General features: G+C 35.4%; 1 pseudogene; it reads left to right on the forward strand.

Moving 5' to 3' along the window:
- The window catches only part of LOC137629073 (doublesex- and mab-3-related transcription factor 3-like), a 74,558-nt pseudogene that overhangs the window by 32,068 nt on the left and 22,678 nt on the right, over positions 1–19,812 (forward strand).

A 19,812-nucleotide genomic window follows, 5' to 3' on the forward strand; every position in this document is an offset into this window, starting at 1 on the left:
AGTTTCTAAAATGTTTCGGTTAAAACAATTGTATATCACACCAAGAAAAGTCGAAACGAGGTGATCGTTAGAAAATATTTTATCTTAATTGTTCATTATTTCTTGTAGCATTTATTTATTTCCTTATGTCTTTTCCTCACTAGGCTATTTTTCCCTGTTGGAGCCTTGGGGTTAGAGCATCTTGTTTTTTCAACTAGGGTAATAATAATAATAATAATAATAATAATAATAATAATAATAATAATAATATTACTACTACTACTACTACTACTACTACTACTACTACTACTACTACTACTACTAATAATAATAATAATAATAATAATAATAATAATAATAATAATAGTCCTCATTCCACGGCGACAATATCATACATCAGATATTCTCTGTTCCCTATCGTGGAAGTGGTGCAACACTAGCCTCATTAGTGAGAGGAACTGGGTTCGATCCCGGGCAAGAATGGGTGCATATAGTGTTGCTGCCTCGAAGCCCCATTAGGCCTCCTTTAACTGAAGGATTGATTTAGATGCCAAGAGGTCAGGTGATTGGATTATCAATGAAAGGGAGGAGATTAATCAGCTTATCTAATTATACTTGATTCTTACGGAGCTGGTCCGGATAAATGCGGGAGGGATAATATATAGTACGAGTCATGGTATAGGCTGAGATAAAAGAAATTATCACTGCTTTGTCAAAATATATTACAATACCATAACCAAATAGGGGATGGCCATTCACTCTATATATATATATATATATATATATATTCAAATAAGCCATATATATTTTTGATATATTAATGTCTGGATTCTCTTAACGACCTCGGGATCAGAGCCCCAGGCGAAATCACACAAAGACAAGAGCTTGGCTCCGGCCGGGAATCGAACCCTGGTCGGCAAGCTTATATAGACAGTGACTAACCCACTTGGCCACGAAGAAAGATTTTATATATATATATATATATATATATATTATATATATATACAGTATATATATACATATGTATATATGTATATATATACATCCACACATTTTATATATATATATATATATATATGTGTGTGTGTGTGTGTGTGTGTTTGTTTGTTTGTTTGTTTGATTGATTGTTAAATACTAATCCCAAAGGCGAAGTAACAGTTAAATTAAAGCATTATGATTTTGCCTTCTCTGTCTCTCCCTCTTTCTATCTATCTAATCTATCTAATTCAATTCTCATACATGTGCACATACCATCGAGGCAAATGGAAGTGACAATTCCGTTGTCAAAATCATCACAAATCAAACAACATGCCAAGCAGTAGCTCAATAAAGAATTTCAATTGTTATGATGAAAAGTTTATGGCAGCGTAATCAATCAAATAAATTCCATAGTCGATTTTGTTGTTTTGTGTTTTAGTCTATGTTTGTTCCTTAAGATCAGAAGTAGGTCAAGATATACGTTTCGACTTTGTTTGGAAAAGAACAAAGAACAAAATTGCTTGAGGAAAGCTAAGAGGAAAGTAATAACAATAATAATAAGAATGATGGTATATAACGATGAAGGCCATCAAGGAAAGAAGCAAATGAGAAACAAGATCAAGACATAGCAAAAAGAAAAATATCTCTTGCATTAGAGAATGAATGAATGAAAGGAGACGCGAATGAAAGACTCATTCATGGCGGCCAGGCAATAAATCTTCCGTCGGGCAGCGCCCGTCGTCATTTCTCTATCGTACCCAAAGATTATAAAATCAGACGGAATATGCCCACATGCCCTCAATAGAGAGAGAGAGAGAGAGAGAGAGAGAGAGAGAGAGAGAGAGTTTCACGGGATAGCTAAGCAACAAGAAAACTATGAAAATTATTTAAAATGTGTACGAGGTGAAAAAAAAGAGAGAGAGAGAGAGAGAGAGAGAGAGAGAGAGAGAGAGGGGTTTACATGGGATAACTAAACCACAAGAAAACTATGAAAATTATTTAGAGAGAGAGAGAGAGAGAGAGAGAGAGAGAGAGAGAGGATATTCTTACAGTACATTAGACGTAATAAAAAACGAAGAGAAACAACCCTTATTAAGCATCGATGAAAGAGACAGGCAGACATATGGACAGGCAGAACGAAATGATAAGGAAGCTCGGTCAGAGACCTGACCTTATCCCCCCCCCCCCACCCCCCCACCCCTACCCTGCTGATAATCTGGACGGGCAAGATGGAGTCAGCCGGGTTTGTTATGGTTTTTGGTGATTAGGAGCGTTCCGTGTTGTTTTTCCTGAAGGGCGAGAATCATCCTCTCAATAAATCTTGTTGGATTAAGAGGATGCTGTTGAGGCAGCCATCATCCGGTGCAATGTCTGTGATCAGTTTACATGTGATGGATGATGAGTCGACCGACGGACGTTGGATGCTTCTGCGTTGGATGTTGTTAGGAGGGATGAGTTTTGGATGTTTCTCCTCTTCGGTGAGCTTTGGTTGAACTCTTTTAGGTTAAAGGTCTTTATATTCGTCGTTTATTCGTTTCTCTTGTTCTCAGTTGATTGATTTATTCGGTAGTATTCTATTTTACTTCTGTTCAAGCTTCCTTTCTTTCATCTTCCTATTCAGTCTCCGTTAATCTTGCAACTGAAAGGGTTTAAATTCTAAACTCGAGTTACATATCGACGTTGAATGGCAATATGACCCAAGTTCTATCAGTCAACCATTCTTTACAGTATAACTACGTTCTACTCTTCAGTTCAGTCAATATTTATAGGTTGGATGTTTTGTATATTGATTGTTCTTATTTCCGTTAAATAGTTCACATACACACTCACGCGTGTGCACGCACGCACGCGAGCGCAATTTTGACCAACGATGAGCCTAACGACTGACATCAAGTGAATAGAATTTTAGGACATGTAAGTTCCTCAACTTTGTCAAAGGTTTGCGGACTCTGAACACTTGTTCATTAATGATTACTCGGACTCTGAACACTTGTTCATTAATGATTACTTATGTTATTTTCCAATATTTTTCACAATAAATCGACCTTATTGATACGTATATATTTTTCTTAACAATAAGCCGTTTCCCCTAGTAGAGGTTAGGCTTCACCTGCTAAACCCTTGGTATAATACACATTTTTCATAATAACTTTTAAAACTATTGGATATATATATATATATATATATATGTATATATATATATATATATATATATTACTCGAGTGCCATGTGGATGAGATCATGATGAGGGGCAGATGGAGATGGTTTGGGCATGCTCTTCATACTCCCCAAGAGAGATTAGTTCACCAAACGTTTAGCTGGGCTCCACAAGACACTAGAAGAGATGGAATACCCAGACCTACATGGCTGAGGACTATGAAGCGCAAAGTAGTTAGGAGATGATGAATGGAGGAGTATTGAATTAAAAGCTCAAGATAAAGACTACTGGCGAAATCTAACCGAGGCCCTTTGCGTCAATAAGGGTAGACGATGATGATGATGATGATACATATACATATATGTATATATATATATATATATATATACATGTGTGTATATGTATGGGTGTGTATGCGCGCGCGTGTGTGTGTGCGTGTGTATGCATGAATGTGGGCTGAAGAGAAGAGTCTTAGAAAGCAAATACTTAAGAAATATATTGTATGAATGAAAAAAAAAAACAGTGGGTGAGACTGAATAAACAATCAGAAAAGATTTAAAAGCTTTCAAAACGTAGAAAAGATCTCTCTCTCTCTCTCTCTCTCTCTCTCTCTCTCTCTCTTTATCAAAATTCTCGTGTGTTGGTTAATCTAACCCAGAGCCAAGTCATGTACTAAATTTCCCTATTCGGGCACCTTCTGAAGTTAGACACGTGACTGAATGGTATAGCACTAAATAATTTTCTGGCAGATCTTAGATCATTGTAACAGATCTATCTTCCACTAGCATAAGGAGCTGTAAATGGGTACCACAATCTGTTGAGAACAATAGAGGGGGGGGGGGGGTATAGCTAGTAACCTCACCCCTAAACAATTGCTGAGAAACTACAAGGCTGTACCTTCCTAGTCATCATGGGGAATAGGGCGCAATATATATTGGAAACGAAGCAGGGGAAGTTAGAGAAGACGATAGCTTAACTAAGTAAAAAAAAAATGCGGATATAGATAGGCATATAAAAAAGACATACAGATGGGAAGGGAATGACATGTCTCAGGCCCTTGCCTCGCACAGGACTAGCAACGGCGGATGAATATATATATACATATATATATATATATATATATATATATACATTGTGTGTGTTTGTGCGTACGTACAAATTTATCAATGTCATATGTACGTTCAATTTTACCAGCGTCAGAAAAAAACTCACATTAGTTCCGTTTGTTTACAATCCATCTCTCTATCTCCACTACGTCTCGGTAATGGCTCTAAATGTCCGTTAGAACTGACGCAATATAATCACGCGTGGTAAGCGAATGTTGTGTGCACCCTATACTCACTGCAAAGGCATTTACGCCTGATGCATCGCTGAAGGGGAGTGATAACCCAATGTTGATATTCTGGCTTCAACATTTCCGCTATTGGCTGGCCTTATCTTAATCCTTCTTGCGAGTGACCTTTTCAACGGCTCTCGACGGAAGTGACGTAGCGGAGCCAATGGCCGGTGTATAATCAGTCTGGCGATGGCCTTAGTGGCGGTAGGAACTCGAGAAGCTATCAAGGATTGACGTGACGTTGAGACTAGCCGTTGAAGAGTCTCTGAAAAGTCCAAGTTACGGACTAGGACTAAAGCCTTTATTCTATCAACGGTCTTTTTGGTAGGAGTTCGACGTGTGATCTCACAGACCTATAACGTTCTTCGCCCTTTAAGGATACTGTTTGCAACAGCTGGTGATCAACAAGTAAGTCTGTTGCAATATTATTTCGTCCAAACATGTTACATTTAGTTAATATTTTACTTCCGTTTGTCGTCACAAAATCAAATTGTCGTCACTTTCGGGTATATTTTGCAATTTAGTAAATTATTTTCGACCATATTTAAAATATGAAAATTTATTTATTTTCATTATTTGTTTTTATTTCTTTTGGACAAACCAAACTTTAATATCGTAGGTTTTAACCTGGTGTCAACAGCTCCATATAAACGATTGTGAAATAGATCGTCTTTAATCAAGGTCAGTGAATAAATAACCAATCACTGCACTGAGCACTGACCTCCAAACATATTCCCTAAGTTACTATATGATGACAAATTTTTACATACAATAATGTAGTCGAACACAACACATTCGAATATCATTAAAACTTTGTTGACAATTGTTTATCAGTATCATCACTTTACGAATGTTATGAGTCTAACTATAAAATGGTTATCTCATACAATGTCAAATAATTCCTATAAGTATAAAATGAGGATACCATCAGATAAAATGATAGGCCTACTCACCTCATCTCGAAGGATGGTAGTAACAAGTAGTTCTGTCATTTGCCGCCTCTAGCTGCACATCTTCCACTATACCTCTGTTCCCGTTTCGTCTCTTCTGTCTTGCTGTCCAACCTCTTCATAATTCTTACTTTATATTGCAACTATTGTTTTTTTTTCCCAGTTGCACACTGGCGCTGAGTAGTTTCCCAGGTCCTAGTACTGGGCCGTATTCGATGTGGGTAATATTCATAAATACAATACAAGCTAAGACTCACTTTAAATTGCCATTGATTTACTTAATTTGATCTTAACTGGAAGACTAAAACAATTTGTAATAAATATATTAACACTAAAGGCTTCAAACATTTACATTTTCTCATCCTGTGAGTTGTCAAATTATCAAAAGTTTTGTGATATGAGGTATCTTGGTGGTTTAAAAACACCATACACTCCTCATGCTTACTCACATTAATGCCCTTTTACCTTAGTACTTCGTACCTCAAATAGCTATCTTATGAGCTTCCAAGTGAACCTTTCGGAGAGGGTTAATACAATTTCATTATAGTTGCTTAATGCTTGTACCACATGTAAGGGCTGCTCTGCACGTTCGACTTCGTATCACACGAAATTTCATTAGCCTGTTGACTTGTCACTACGAGAATCTTGTTGATATTTGGTATCATGGTAGTTTTTGTCTGATTAGTAAATGGATAATACGTTAGCACAAAACTTTCTATATGTCACATGTAGATTCAACAGTCAATACAATGTATCTGATATTCGAATTCACACGGGAAGCAATAAAACGTGACTTTAAAGATGTACGTGTTCGCGTTCACGTTTGCTTAAACCGATAACATCCAAATGACTGACAGACTGAGTCTTACAGTTACTGTCTGAGTCAACTGAAATGATGGTTCTCTTTTCGATTTGGCGCGGAAATTGAACTATCAGTTTTAACTCTATATTCTACGCTGACTTACATTTCATATGTGATTTTTACATAAAAGTAGGAAATATCATTTATAGTTTTAGAAATAATTTAAATGCAAGGTATATTAGATTGATTTGAGATTTTCAGCATGTGCACTACTTAGGCCTACGTATATCAACATAAGTGATAAACATTTACTACAAGTCTACAAGGCGAATCGAAAGGGTAATTAACTTACATTCGTATTATTGTACTTAAGCAGAAATTTATTTTCTACAAAATACGGAAAAAAAACGACAAACAAGAAATCACAGAATAAAAATAAGTCAAATGTCATTAATGTGAGACACGGTTCGCGCCAACTCGGTGGCACCTCTGGGGAATATCTACAGATTAGGAATTTGTCTCATTTACAAAGATATTTTCTTTTTTAATGTTAATTTTTCCATATCATAACCAGCCAACCAAATTATTCATTAAGGTTTCTCCCCAATTTATGTCAAAAGTTCAAACTAATAACTTTATATCGATTGATTAGAAAATAATCTCTCTCTCTCTCTCTCTCTCTCTCTCTCTCTCTCTCTCTCTCGTAATAACCAAGAGGACAATTATATCCTTTATCTAGAAGACTCAGACAACCATTCTATCAGTGTATATGACAATCTATTATTCTAGGATATAAAGTACATATTATTATTATTATTATTATTATTATTATTATTATTATTATTATTATTATTATTATTATTATTATTATTATTACTTACTAAGCTACAACCCTAGTTGGAAAAGCAGTATGCTATAAGCCCAGGGGCTCCAACAGGGAAAATAGCTCAGTGCGGAAAGGAAAAAAGGAAAATAAAATATTCTAAGAAGAGTAACAACAATAAATATCTCCTATATAAACTATAAAAACTTTAACAAAACAAGAGGAAGAGAAATAAGATAGGAGAGTGTGCTCGAGTGTACCCTCAAGCAAGAGAACTCTAACCCAAGACAGTGAAAGGCCATGGTACAGAGGCTATGGCACTACCCAAGACTAGAGAACAGTGGTTTGATTTTGGAGTGTCCTTCTCCTAGAAGAGCTGCTTACCATAGCTAAAGAGTCTCTTCTACCCTTACCAAGAGGAAAGTGGCACTGAACAATTACAGTGCAGTAACCCCTTGGGTGATGAAGAATTGTTTGGTAATCTGTGTTGTCAGGTGTATGAGAATAGAGGAGAATATATAAAGAATATGCCAGACTATTCAGTGTGTATGTAGGTAAAGGGAAAATGAACCGTAACCAGAGAGGAGGATCCAATGTAGTACTGTCTGGCCAGTCAAAAGACACCATAACTCTCTAGCGGTAGTATCTCAACGGGTGGCTGAATTAGGATGAATTATTTATCCAACTGCATCAAATCTTAATCGGAATCCACCCTTATCGGTGAAGGGGGTTTGTATAGGTTAGACTTTATAGGAAATGGTCTCCTTACAAGGACCCATTTCCTTAAGTGCCGAGGATACGACATTTTGTTGGTTTTCCTGGAAAATAAACAAGTGCATACTGGAGAAACAACAGCCTGTTATATAGTGTTCACAGGCCATCCCACTTCGGTTAATCACAAGGTACTCGAGGGGTTGACTTTATCAATTAAGGACTTAGTCTCAGCCAGAAATTAGGGTCGTGGTGGCCGATGTGACAACGTCCCTGAGTGGTGAACGCCAGACTGAGGTTCGAATCCCGTTCATACTCACTAGTTTCTTTGGTCTCTGCAACCTCACCATCCATGTGAGCTAAGGATGGGGGTCTTTTGGGGAGCCTATAGGTCTATAATACTGAGTCATCAGGAGCCATTTCCTGGCCCTCTTTGGTCCTAGCTTGGGTGGAGAGGAGGCTTTTGCGCTGATCATATGTATATATTATATAGGTCAGTCTCTAGGGCATCGTCGTGTTTGTTAGGGTAATGTCACTGTCTCTTGCCTCTGCCATTCATGAGGAGACAGAGGAACTCTTCTGATTGTGGACTGTTTAATTTCAGGCCGTGCAATGCATTTACACATACAATTGATTGAAGTAGGGAACCCTGTGTGTGTGTGTGTGTGTGTGTGTACGTGCGTGCACGCTTTTTCCAGAAGGTTGAAGTTGGGAGCCCAATATGTGTGTTTGTGTGTGCACGCTCGTGGGTAGCCTATACATTATTGAAATAGTTATGTATTTAGAGAGAGAGAGAGAGAGAGAGAGAGAGAGAGAGAGAGAGAGATTCTATCAATGGCATAAACTAGACTCACTGAGGACAACTTAAACCTCCACTGGCTCTCCTGACATAGAAATATCTTACCGTAGTCTTGTTCTATCCCCCGACTGACAAATGGAGTGCAACATCTTCCGATTGCTCTATAATTGGCCTGCTCTCACAGTGACATAAATATGTACATAAGCGAGGATGCTTTGCCATGCTTATGTTGTCACGGGCGTTGAGGCGGGAGAGAGAGGAAGGCGATATGACAGGAACCAGCTGGGAAGCATTTTGGGTGCAAGAGGCAGACAGACGGATGGAGAGACGTTGAGTGTCTTCTCTTATGACTAAGAGATTTGCCTGAAGGGGGAAATAGCGATTTTTCTTTTGTTTGTGAGGATAAATAGAGAACCGCCAGAGGAATATATAACAGCAGAAAGAATGTCTTTTAAGGTTTAAAGGCCGCTCATGAATGGCAGAGGCAAGGGACAGTGATGTTGCCCTATAGCAAGCAAGGCTGACCATATATCATATGATCAGCGCCCAAGCCCCCTCTCCACTCAAGCTTGGACCAGGGAGGGCCAGGCAATGGCTGCTGATGACTCAGAAGATAGACCTATAGGCTCCCTCAAACACCCGATCCTTAGCTCACAAGGATGGTAAGGTTGCAGACATTAAAGGAACTAACGGGTCTGAGCGGGATTCGAACCCTACTCTGATAATCAACAGGTAGAAACCTTACCAACCAGGCCACAGCAACTCTTTAGCTATAAGTGAAATATTTACCTAACCTATAAATGAAGAACAGAAAGAAAAACAATTGCCGTTAAATAGAATGCAAAACTTACTTAAACAAGCAGGAATACGAACTGTCTTCAGCTATAAATGAAATATTTATAGAAAGACGCACATAGAAACTTTACCTAAACTATAAATGCAATGGTTGATGATTAGTCAGAGAGAGAGAGAGAGAGAGAGAGAGAGAGAGAGAGAGAGAGATGGCTCATTAAATCCAAGCTTTCAAACACAGCCTCCCTCAAGCAGGGTGGTCGTGAGAGCGCAGACAAAACGTATGATGGAGACAAAATGAGACGGATTACCAAGACGAGTCAAAGGAAATCTTTCTCTTCTTATTCTTGATATTATTATATTGGTTGTCGCCACTGTATCATCGTTAGTATTATCAAGAGAAAGGGGCAATTCTTTATTTCAGTTTATATGATTCCATTATTCCTGCTAAATATAATTGAAAATTGGTTTGATCTGAAATGGTGTATATAAGAAACTAGTGTACGCGACCCGTCAAAAATGATGGCTAAATATTCAACCCTTCTCACTCCCTCCCCTTCTAACTACAACCCACTGGTCTGGCAATTTGTGGGTGATAGTTGTATTCGAGTGTATCTTTAGGGGTATCCCCTTTCACTAGCGTATGACTACTCCCTCTCTCCCTTACCCGAGGGAAGCTCAGCGTGACTGGAAATAACAATGTTATATAGACATGTATATATTATTGAACAGGCGGTGATGGGATGCTTATAATGACGAGGATGATGAGTATGTGCCATCCTTTGTTGTCTCTTTCCAAATTACAAGATTCATCAGATACACATTTAAATATATATAGGGTTATTGTACCTGTTGAATTTACACACACACACACACACACACACACATATATATATATATATATATGAGAGAGAGAGAGAGAGAGAGAGAGAGAGAGAGAGATGTATAAGTTTATATATATACAGTACATATACTGTATATATAGGTGTGTGTAAGGGCATATGTATATATATATATATATATATACATACATATATATATATATATATATATGTAAGTATACACACGTATGTGTGTACTGGTATGAGAGTCTGATATCCTCACCAACTGCATTAAGTACATGCGATCAAGCAATACCCAGCTACGATAATCACCTTCAGAAATTATCAACAATAGCTGCAGATGAAGCGATCACCACTTGAACTTCATTCATTCCTACGTCCATTCAACGACGAATAAATGAAGGGTCGAGAATTTGTTTTCATTTATGAGATTCTTCAACTGCCAAGGCAGTGACGGCATCCTAAAAGAGGAAGCTCTCTGAGCCGTTGAATTGCATTCCTGAAGGACCTAGCAAAACGTCCATTTTGAAGGTCAAGGTCAGTGAGTGCTTTGTATGAGTCATGATGACTCAATATAACAATGGATTTGCTCTTTGGGTTTTTAAGATTTTCATGACATCTTCATTTCGAAAACTTTATGATTCTATAGTTTTATTTGGAGACATATTTTTCCTTTTATAGAATGACGTTTTTACCATTTGTTTATATGAAAATAAAAACAAGTCGAAGATCATCTGGAAACAGATGGTAACTTGACCATTAAAATTTAAAAACTTGTCTTTTATCTAAGTAAAAATCATTAAATTTATTCTGAATGTCATTAGTTTTCAACTATTAATATCATTAAGTAAAACACTATGCCAATTATGATTAAAAGCACCAAAAATATCCCATTAAAATCCTAATTGCAGGAACCAAATAAGAAGAGCACAATTCCTCGCCATTCGTCATTCGTTATGCCATGTGCTTGATTATGATTAAGTTCCTCTTTGTTTTGAGAATCAATAAACCCCGGTGTAATATTCGCAGTAGCACAACACACGTCTCCAACCATTACTTGTTAGTCTTTCATTTTGAAATGAAACATGACGCAAAAATGCTAACTGCCGTTTGTGTTTGTACATATGTTAGTTTGCACATGCGTGCGTTTGTCAGTGCGTCACTTATACAGATAGTATGCTATTGACTCACTGCCTATTGCTTTGAGGCACAGACAGACACTCAGTAACCAGATTGTTATGATCTTGATAGCGTTTGAATCACTTTGGATTTCAATCAGAGGGAAGTGAATTCTTCCATAAACGACAGAAAATGAAAGCCAAGAACAAGGAGAATTGATAACAAGCATGAGGCAGCTATCGGCTGATTTAGCTGCCTGTGTGTTGTTTGGACAGTTAGTTTTCAGTTATCCAGCTGCCACAGCTGTCGACTTTTCCAATTTTTTTTTTTTCAGTCGTGGTTTTGGCAACATTTTCTCAGCTGTCGACGTAAAACACATTTAATGGGTTGATCTAAGCGGCCAATGACGTGTTTTCTCGCTTTTTCTCCAAATATGGAGATTCGAAATTCAATGAAAAGAGTAATTGGTCAGTTGGAGGTCTCGAGTTTCGAGAAATAGCAGGAAGTTGTAATGGCCACCATAAACTCGCCATCAGTTTTTTTTTTCTATCCTTCTTCTCTATCTTGTTAGTTGTCTGTGCTGATTAAAGTTCACCAACAAAAAGAAAAAAATCTATAATTAATTTCACTTATTCTGAAAGATTTGAAAATCCCTATAATTTGTTCAAGAATGATTAATATCCTGGAAATGTTACTGGAAAATATCCAAGAATTTGTTATGGAGAATTTGAAGTATAGACTGAAAAAAATTGCAAGAAATTATCGAAAATATATCCACAGACTTTAGGGACAAAATTTCTTACGGTAATGTTTAGGAATCTTTTTGATAATTTTATTAAATTTTCAGCATTATTTATTGATGAAATTTCTGCATCTATTGAATTTTCAATTATGCTTTGTTTAGGATACTGTTGTCCTCACAAAAACAGGTAAATTAGGCTGCTTCAATTAACCCTGCCTTTGAAAATTACAAAAATTAAATAGTATATTAATTCTGAAATTACTCAGCGATTAGATCACATATTTAGTCATTCACTGAACTTCAGGAAGGTAACTGTTTATTGTAATTTGTTATCATGTATATAGATCAGAAGCATATTCAGTTTTAGGTGTTTTCACCCTGAAGAAAGTGTCACTAAGGTTTATTGCACCACACGTACACGCATATAAATACATGTGTTTATTTGTATATTTATTTATATATTTTTTCAACTATAGTTTAGACTTCGCTGGTAAGAAATATGACAAAATTTCACAATTGCCTAGCTTTATTTTAGATTAAAAAATATTAAAAAAGAAACATGTCTTATTAGAATGTAGGTCAGGGAGATCATCAGTTTGTTCAAGAACCGCCTCTCTCTCTCTCTCTCTCTCTCTCTCTCTCTACTCTGTTGTGCTTTTGATTAGAGCATGTGGCTTATGTTTTCAATATTTTGCAGCTTATTTATTCATTAATACTCTTAAGTGACTGTTATCATCCTTCTATAGAATTCATTTAAAACCATGCGATATTTGCAAATGTGACATGAAATTTAGCCCATTATAAATATAAGAAATTAAATATTACATTATTGTTTGAGAATCATTTTAAGTTTGTGGCAGTTTGAAGGAATCCTGCCATCCAAGAGTCAATTGAGTGATTATAGGAATAGTATGATATCAACAATCATTATAAGCTGTTATACTATTGTAATTTTTATCTTTACTCTCTCTTATTGGTATATAATCGAGAATTTGAGTTTCCATTTTTAGTACATCCAATATTCTGTATTGCAAAAAAAAAAAAAAAAGGAAATATTGAGAGATTTAACATCAAAATACACAATTTTCCGTTTATTCATGATAAATAAGATAACCCACAATGTATGAAAAAGGAAATTTATTTAGCTTTCGAAGGGACCATCTCCCTTCCTCTTCAGAAAACAAGATTTTCTTTACTGAAGAGGAAGGGAGATGTTCCCTTCGAAGCTAAATATATTTAATTTTTCATACATTGTGGGTTATCTCATTTATGAGATTTAAGATAACAGAAAATACCAAATAAAATAACAATATGTTTGCTATTAAACATTTTAATCAAAACAGTCATTCTCAAAAGTACCCATTTAAGTACATGCAGCACGTAAATAAGTGCACGAATTGAGTACGCCCGCAAAAGGTACGTATCGGTAAAAGGCGAAAGCTTCGGGACCACACCCAGGCATCGCTGGCATTGACTGACTGGCTCCCGTTTCGCCTGTCTGCCTTCGTCTCTCTTTGGCAACCCCCCTCCTCTCTCTCTCTCTCTCTCTCTCTCTCTGAAAGATTATATATATATATATATGTGTGTGTGTGTGTGTGTATACATATATATATGTGTGTATGTATATATATATTATATATATATATGTATCTGCTTATGAATAGATAGTCTCTCTCTCTCTCTCTCTCTCTCTCTCTGAAAGATTATATATATATATATATATGTGTGTGTATACATATATATATATGTGTGTATGTATATATATATGTATCTGCTTATGAATAGATAGTCTCTCTCTCTCTCTCTCTCTCTCTCTCTCTCTATGAAAGATTATAGATATATGTGTGTATGTATGTATATATATATATATATATATATCTATATACGTATGTATATATATATATATATATATATCTGTTTATGAATAGATATGTTCTCTCTCTCTTTCTCTCTCTCTCTCTCTCCTCTCTCTCTCTCTCATATTATATATATATATATACAAAGTATCTGCATATACCAAAAACAGTCAGGCAATAATTTTACTCTAGGGTCAAACCTCAGAATTTACTGTATTTTCCCTAACTATGGTAATCGTTCCTACTTAAAGAGCGAGATGTTTAAAGCTTCCTGCGTGATTAAACTAGCTCTTCTTCCTTCTTTTATTTGTTTATCATATTTTTTTCGAGCCTTTAAAAATAACATATCTCACTTTCAACGTAAATGAAAAGTTCATATTAAGTAATTTTGTAATATGAAAGCTTAAATAAGCTTAATCACAGATTTACCTAGTGTATCCAAATATGATGTATTATTGCTTCGTATCCTCCATCCTTACCACCCAAAAAGTAGCACGATATTGTACCGGTATTTCTTCAGCCTTCCTTATCACACGCCTTACCTATGAAATTTGTAGAAAGAGGCTGTCCTTATCAGTCACATGCAAGCTTGAAGTTTATTTTGTGTATCATCCCGTTACAGTAAATCTTCAAGGTACGAGAATGCTAGTGAATTATTAGAAGTTAATATATTAGACGAGTTAGATTGGATAAGATAATTTTATAAAATGTATCCTACTCGTAGGATTATATAAAATTTTCTGATTTATTAAAAATACATTTGAATAGTGTAAAATTAATTCTATTATATAGAATCCATATATTTATTTGAAATGGATTGCATAAAATAAATACACAAATAAATAGATACATATGTAAGATTTAGTAAAACACTAAAAAACTGTATAAAAGTCATGTTAAAGGACAGGACCTTTGAGTTGTATTACCTCCATGTTTTAGGGAAAACTCTAAAGTCGAAAATATTAAAAAACTATTTTAATTTCATGAAATCCGTTGCATAAAACAAAAATCGCTGCGTTCAATGAAATTCATAGTATTCGGGAAAAAAATGATGAGATAGAGCTATAATGGCGCATACATTTTACAGAGGTTAGGTTAACTGTAGGCCATAGCTGGATATTCAATGCATCTTAAGATTTGAACAACTCTCTCTCTCTCTCTCTCTCTCTCTCTCTCTCTCTCTCGTCTTTAAAAACAAAGTATAGTACTGATTTGAATGAGAAATAAATAAAACCTACGTGAATTCCTGTCTACTTATAAAAGTAAAAGTCGTCAGGTAAATATCTTCCTTATCTGCATAATGGGTGTCGACTCCTCGGACATATGTCTCCACGGACGAAATATCCGAAATGAAATCTGCGCTCTTTTACCACAAGGACGAAAACCAAACCGAACCTCCTCGCAGAGAACACGGCTTCTTAGCTCCTCCGATGTATCTTAAGTTGAATATCAATTTCTGAAGCGTGCCAAGCCCCTTCGCCCTCGCTATCTGCTCCTCCCCCTCCTCCTCTTCCATCGTATGCATTCTTGTAGCGAAAGAACGGTGCCATTGTTGTCCCCTCTTTGAAAGAAGAGCGAAAGAGGAAAAACAAGAAAAAGAAAGCAAAAAGACTTTGCGGTTTTGTCAAGAAGGGGGGAAGGGATGGACGAGGGATGTAAGAGTCAAAGTAAAGCATATTCCGGTCTGGTAGGTTCTCTGTGTGTGGCACAAATTAAGTGGCTGGTTAGATGAACTGTGTGTTCCTCGCGTGTTTCACAAATAGATTGATATCTCCGGTGGGCACGGCTAGGGGGGGTTGTTGGAGGGGGCCTTAAATGGGGAATAGAGTTTGGGGGGGGGGGGGAAGGGGTAGCCTCTTAGAGTCAACAGAGATAGTTGAGATGACGTCGAGATAACGACATGAAAATGAATATCGAAGATGCTGTGATAATCACGAGATTCTCGATGAAAGTCTTGAGGTGAATAGTTCGGGCTCTTATTTTCTCATTTTATTTCACCTTTATTCATTTCTCTCTGTCATAAAGTTCAGATGTCTTTCATTTTTCAACGAAGGATTAGAATTGAGTTAAATAATTTAATGATAATGATAATGATAATAATAATAATAATTTTATTATTATTATTATTATTATTATTATTATTATTATTATTATTATTATTATTATTAGCTAAGTTACAACCCTACAGTAGTTGGAAAAGCGGGATGCTATAAGCCCAAGAGCTCCAACAGGGAAAAATAGCCCAGTGAGAATAGAAACAAGAAAATAAATAAACTACAAGACAAGTTAATGAACAATTAAAATTAGATATTTTAAGAACAGTAACAACATTACAGTAGATCTTTCAAATATGATCTATAAAAACTAAAAAAAAAAAAAAACAAGAGGAAGAGAATAAGAAAGAATAGTGTGCCCAAGTGTAGTAGTGTACGCGACCCGTCAAATGAGCTGAATATATATATATATATATATAGAGAGAGAGAGAGAGTGAGAGAGAGAGAGAGAGAGAGAGGGATACAAATTCGGCCAATACAATGGCCAACTTAATGTGCTCAGAGGCGTGTGACGAGCAGCAGCAAGAGAAAAGATCCAATTAAGATAAAAGGATGACAGGCCGGGAGCGTTCCGTCGCTTTGCCTCAGGAGACGAGAAGGTAATATTTGTTTAAGAGCATATATAAAATTATGAAGATTGTAAGGGGAAATTTATATTTTCCCCTCTGGGTACTTGATGGGTTATAGATGCGGAGAAGATGTCGTTTGGGAATTTTGACTAAAACTGGAATAATTTATTTGGAAAATTGTGTAACGTGTGAATTATAATCATTATTAACATTACTATCATCATAATTAATATTTTACTGGGTTGACCTGTTAAAGAACCTGTTGTAGGAGTACTAAGTACATAATTCACTAGACATTTCACAAAAAAAAAAAAAAAAAAAAAAAAAAAAAAGAATTGCAAAAACACTGACAGAATTTTTTTATTTTATTTTTATTTTTTTGTATTTCAACAGCCTCTCTATTTCTCTCTGATAATCAAATATGTTAGAATACAAATAATGATCTAGCAAAGTCATAGAATACTAAAAAAATTAAGGTAAAAATAAGAATCCAATGACAATAACAGTGCATAGCCTTCACTTACAGCCGTCTATCGCCCAGTGAGACGTAGGAAAACTGAATTGATTGTAACTTCAGGGTGTTGAAGTCAAAGGACTGATTCTATATTAAAGAAAAAAGTGATACAGGACCTTTAAGAGAGAAAGGATAAAGCTTGAATTTATATTCAGTCTTGTTCAAGAAAATTACATTATAGAACCACACATCACGAAGGCAGTAGTTTTGTTAATATGTGTTTTTTTTTTTATCAAAATTTTAAGTTTCAAAATTATACATATAGGCCTATATTTACACACACACACTATATATATATATATATACTTGTTGTGTGTGTGTGTGTGTGTGTAGTATATACATTATATGTATATATATGTATATATATTAGTATATATATATGGCTGTAAGCACTTTTATATACAATAAATATTTTTATTTTTAATAAAACCATGTCTTCTCCCACAGAATGAGCGCAGAGGGCGACTGCTTCACCCAGGTGGCGATGCCCCCAGCAGACCCCATCTTCTCCACCCTCGAACACCTCATCCTCCGAGTCTCCGGCTTCGTCATCCACGTCATCCACTTCGTCGCCGTCGCACAAGAGGACGTGCCTCTCCTCCGTAGACTTCTGAGGACGCCCAAATGCGCCCCGCTGTCGGAATCACGGAGTCGTGTCCCTGCCTGAAGGGACACAAGAAACTCTGCAGGTGGAGGGACTGCCGATGCGCCAATTGCCTCCTGGTGGTGGAGCGGCAGAGGGTCATGCCGCTCAAGTGGCACTCAGAAGGTAGGTTGGAGAATTGGAGATGTTAAAATTATTCACATACACGAACACTTATATATTCACATACGCACATATATGTGTATATATAAATATACATATATATGTAAATATACTATATAGATATATATATATATATGAGTATTTTTATATGTATTTGCACACACTCATACATGCAGTATACGCATATGTATGTATTGATATACATACATAATGTATTTGTATGATTGTATACACGTAAATACACACACACGCACACACACACAACACATATATATATATATATATTACTTATATATATATAAATATATTATATATATGTATATGTAAGAGAGAGAGAGAGAGGAGAGAGAGAGAGAGTCTTTAATTCATATTCCCCCATTCTATAGTATTTTAATAGCCAAACTAACCTTTTAATTCCTATATGTTTTTTGGATATAGATTCCTGTTAAAGAAAATTAATATTGAAATTCAAATTCCTGATAGGGTCAGAATCCACCCTATAGTAGTTTGAAAAGTCAACTCAATTCAGCCATAAATTACAGTTTAAACTGGCGTACATGCATGGGGAGCCTGTGGATGTATAAAGTAATTTAAATTATATTATTATTTATTATTATTATTATTATTATTATTATTATTATTATATTATTATTATATTATTAATTACTTGCTAAGCTAAAGCCCTAATCGGAAAAGCAGGATGCTATAAACCCAAGGGCTCCAACAGGAAAATAGCCCAGTGAGGAAAGAAAAAAGGAAAAATCAAATATTTTAAGAAGAGTAACAACATTAAAATAAATATCTCCTTTATAAACTGAACTCGGCTGAGTCCCTGGTTAGGCTGGAGGAACGTAGAGAGTAGAGGTCCCCTTTTTTTGTTTTGGTTTCTTGTTGATGTCGGCTACCCCCAAAATTGGGGAAGTGCCCTTTGGTATATGTATGTATGATAAACTATATAACTTAACAAAACAAGAGGAAGAGAAACCAGACAGAACAGTGTGCCCGAGTGTACCCTCTACATAAACCATTTTAAGGACGAATGTTAGACATTATAGGCATGGTTTTACAGCCTTTATCTAGTATTAAGTTTTGAGTTTTTTTAGAGAAAGTTTAAATTTAGTTTCTGAAAGCATATATTTACGTTACCTGCAAAGTATTACGCCCATTACTGAATAGCTTATATTTCTTTTGGGTCTTTGTTTACCTAAAAGTATTCGTTTATTTTATTATTTTCATCATTTATTATTTACATTGCTTCCATATGCAACCACATTCTATCTTGAGATTTTAAGAGGATTACCCTGAGGATAACTTTATTCTCTCTCTCATCTCTCTCTCGTCTCTCTCTCTCTCTCTCTCTCATATCACTTGACTTTCAAAGGGAATTCTTTAAGATTTGTGCTCCATTTTCTACATAAATAAATCCAGTTATAATAATGCATCTGTTTATTCATTTATTCACATATATACTATTTCAAATCACCTGTTTTTATTGATTTAGTTATCTGCATTTTATTTATTTATTCATTCATTCATTCATTTTTTTTATCATAAGCTAACTAATTGATATGTACAGTATATGCAAAGCTCACTTTCCTGAGAAAATATGAAACTTATTAGAAATAATTTACATAAAAACCATGTTGAATTTATGTAAGTTATCGGCAGATGAAATAAAAGTCCCATTTTGGGGGTGGGAGGGGGTGGGGGGTTGTGACTGAATGAACATAATAAAAAAATGCGAGTTCCTTTAGAATTTTAATCCTCTTCTCCTTTGACGACTCTATATATATATATTATATATATAATATATTTTCATACAATACGAACCATAGTTTAAACAAATGCTATTAATCTATTGATAATATGTATACGTATGTATATTTAAATATATATATATATATATATATGTATATATATGTATATATAATACATATATATATATATATATATATATTATCAATAGATTAATAGCATGCTATTAATCTAGTGATACTACACACGCACACACACATATATATA

This window comes from Palaemon carinicauda, chromosome 37 (assembly GCF_036898095.1).
Source record: "Palaemon carinicauda isolate YSFRI2023 chromosome 37, ASM3689809v2, whole genome shotgun sequence".
Classification (NCBI taxonomy): Eukaryota; Metazoa; Arthropoda; class Malacostraca; order Decapoda; family Palaemonidae; genus Palaemon; species Palaemon carinicauda.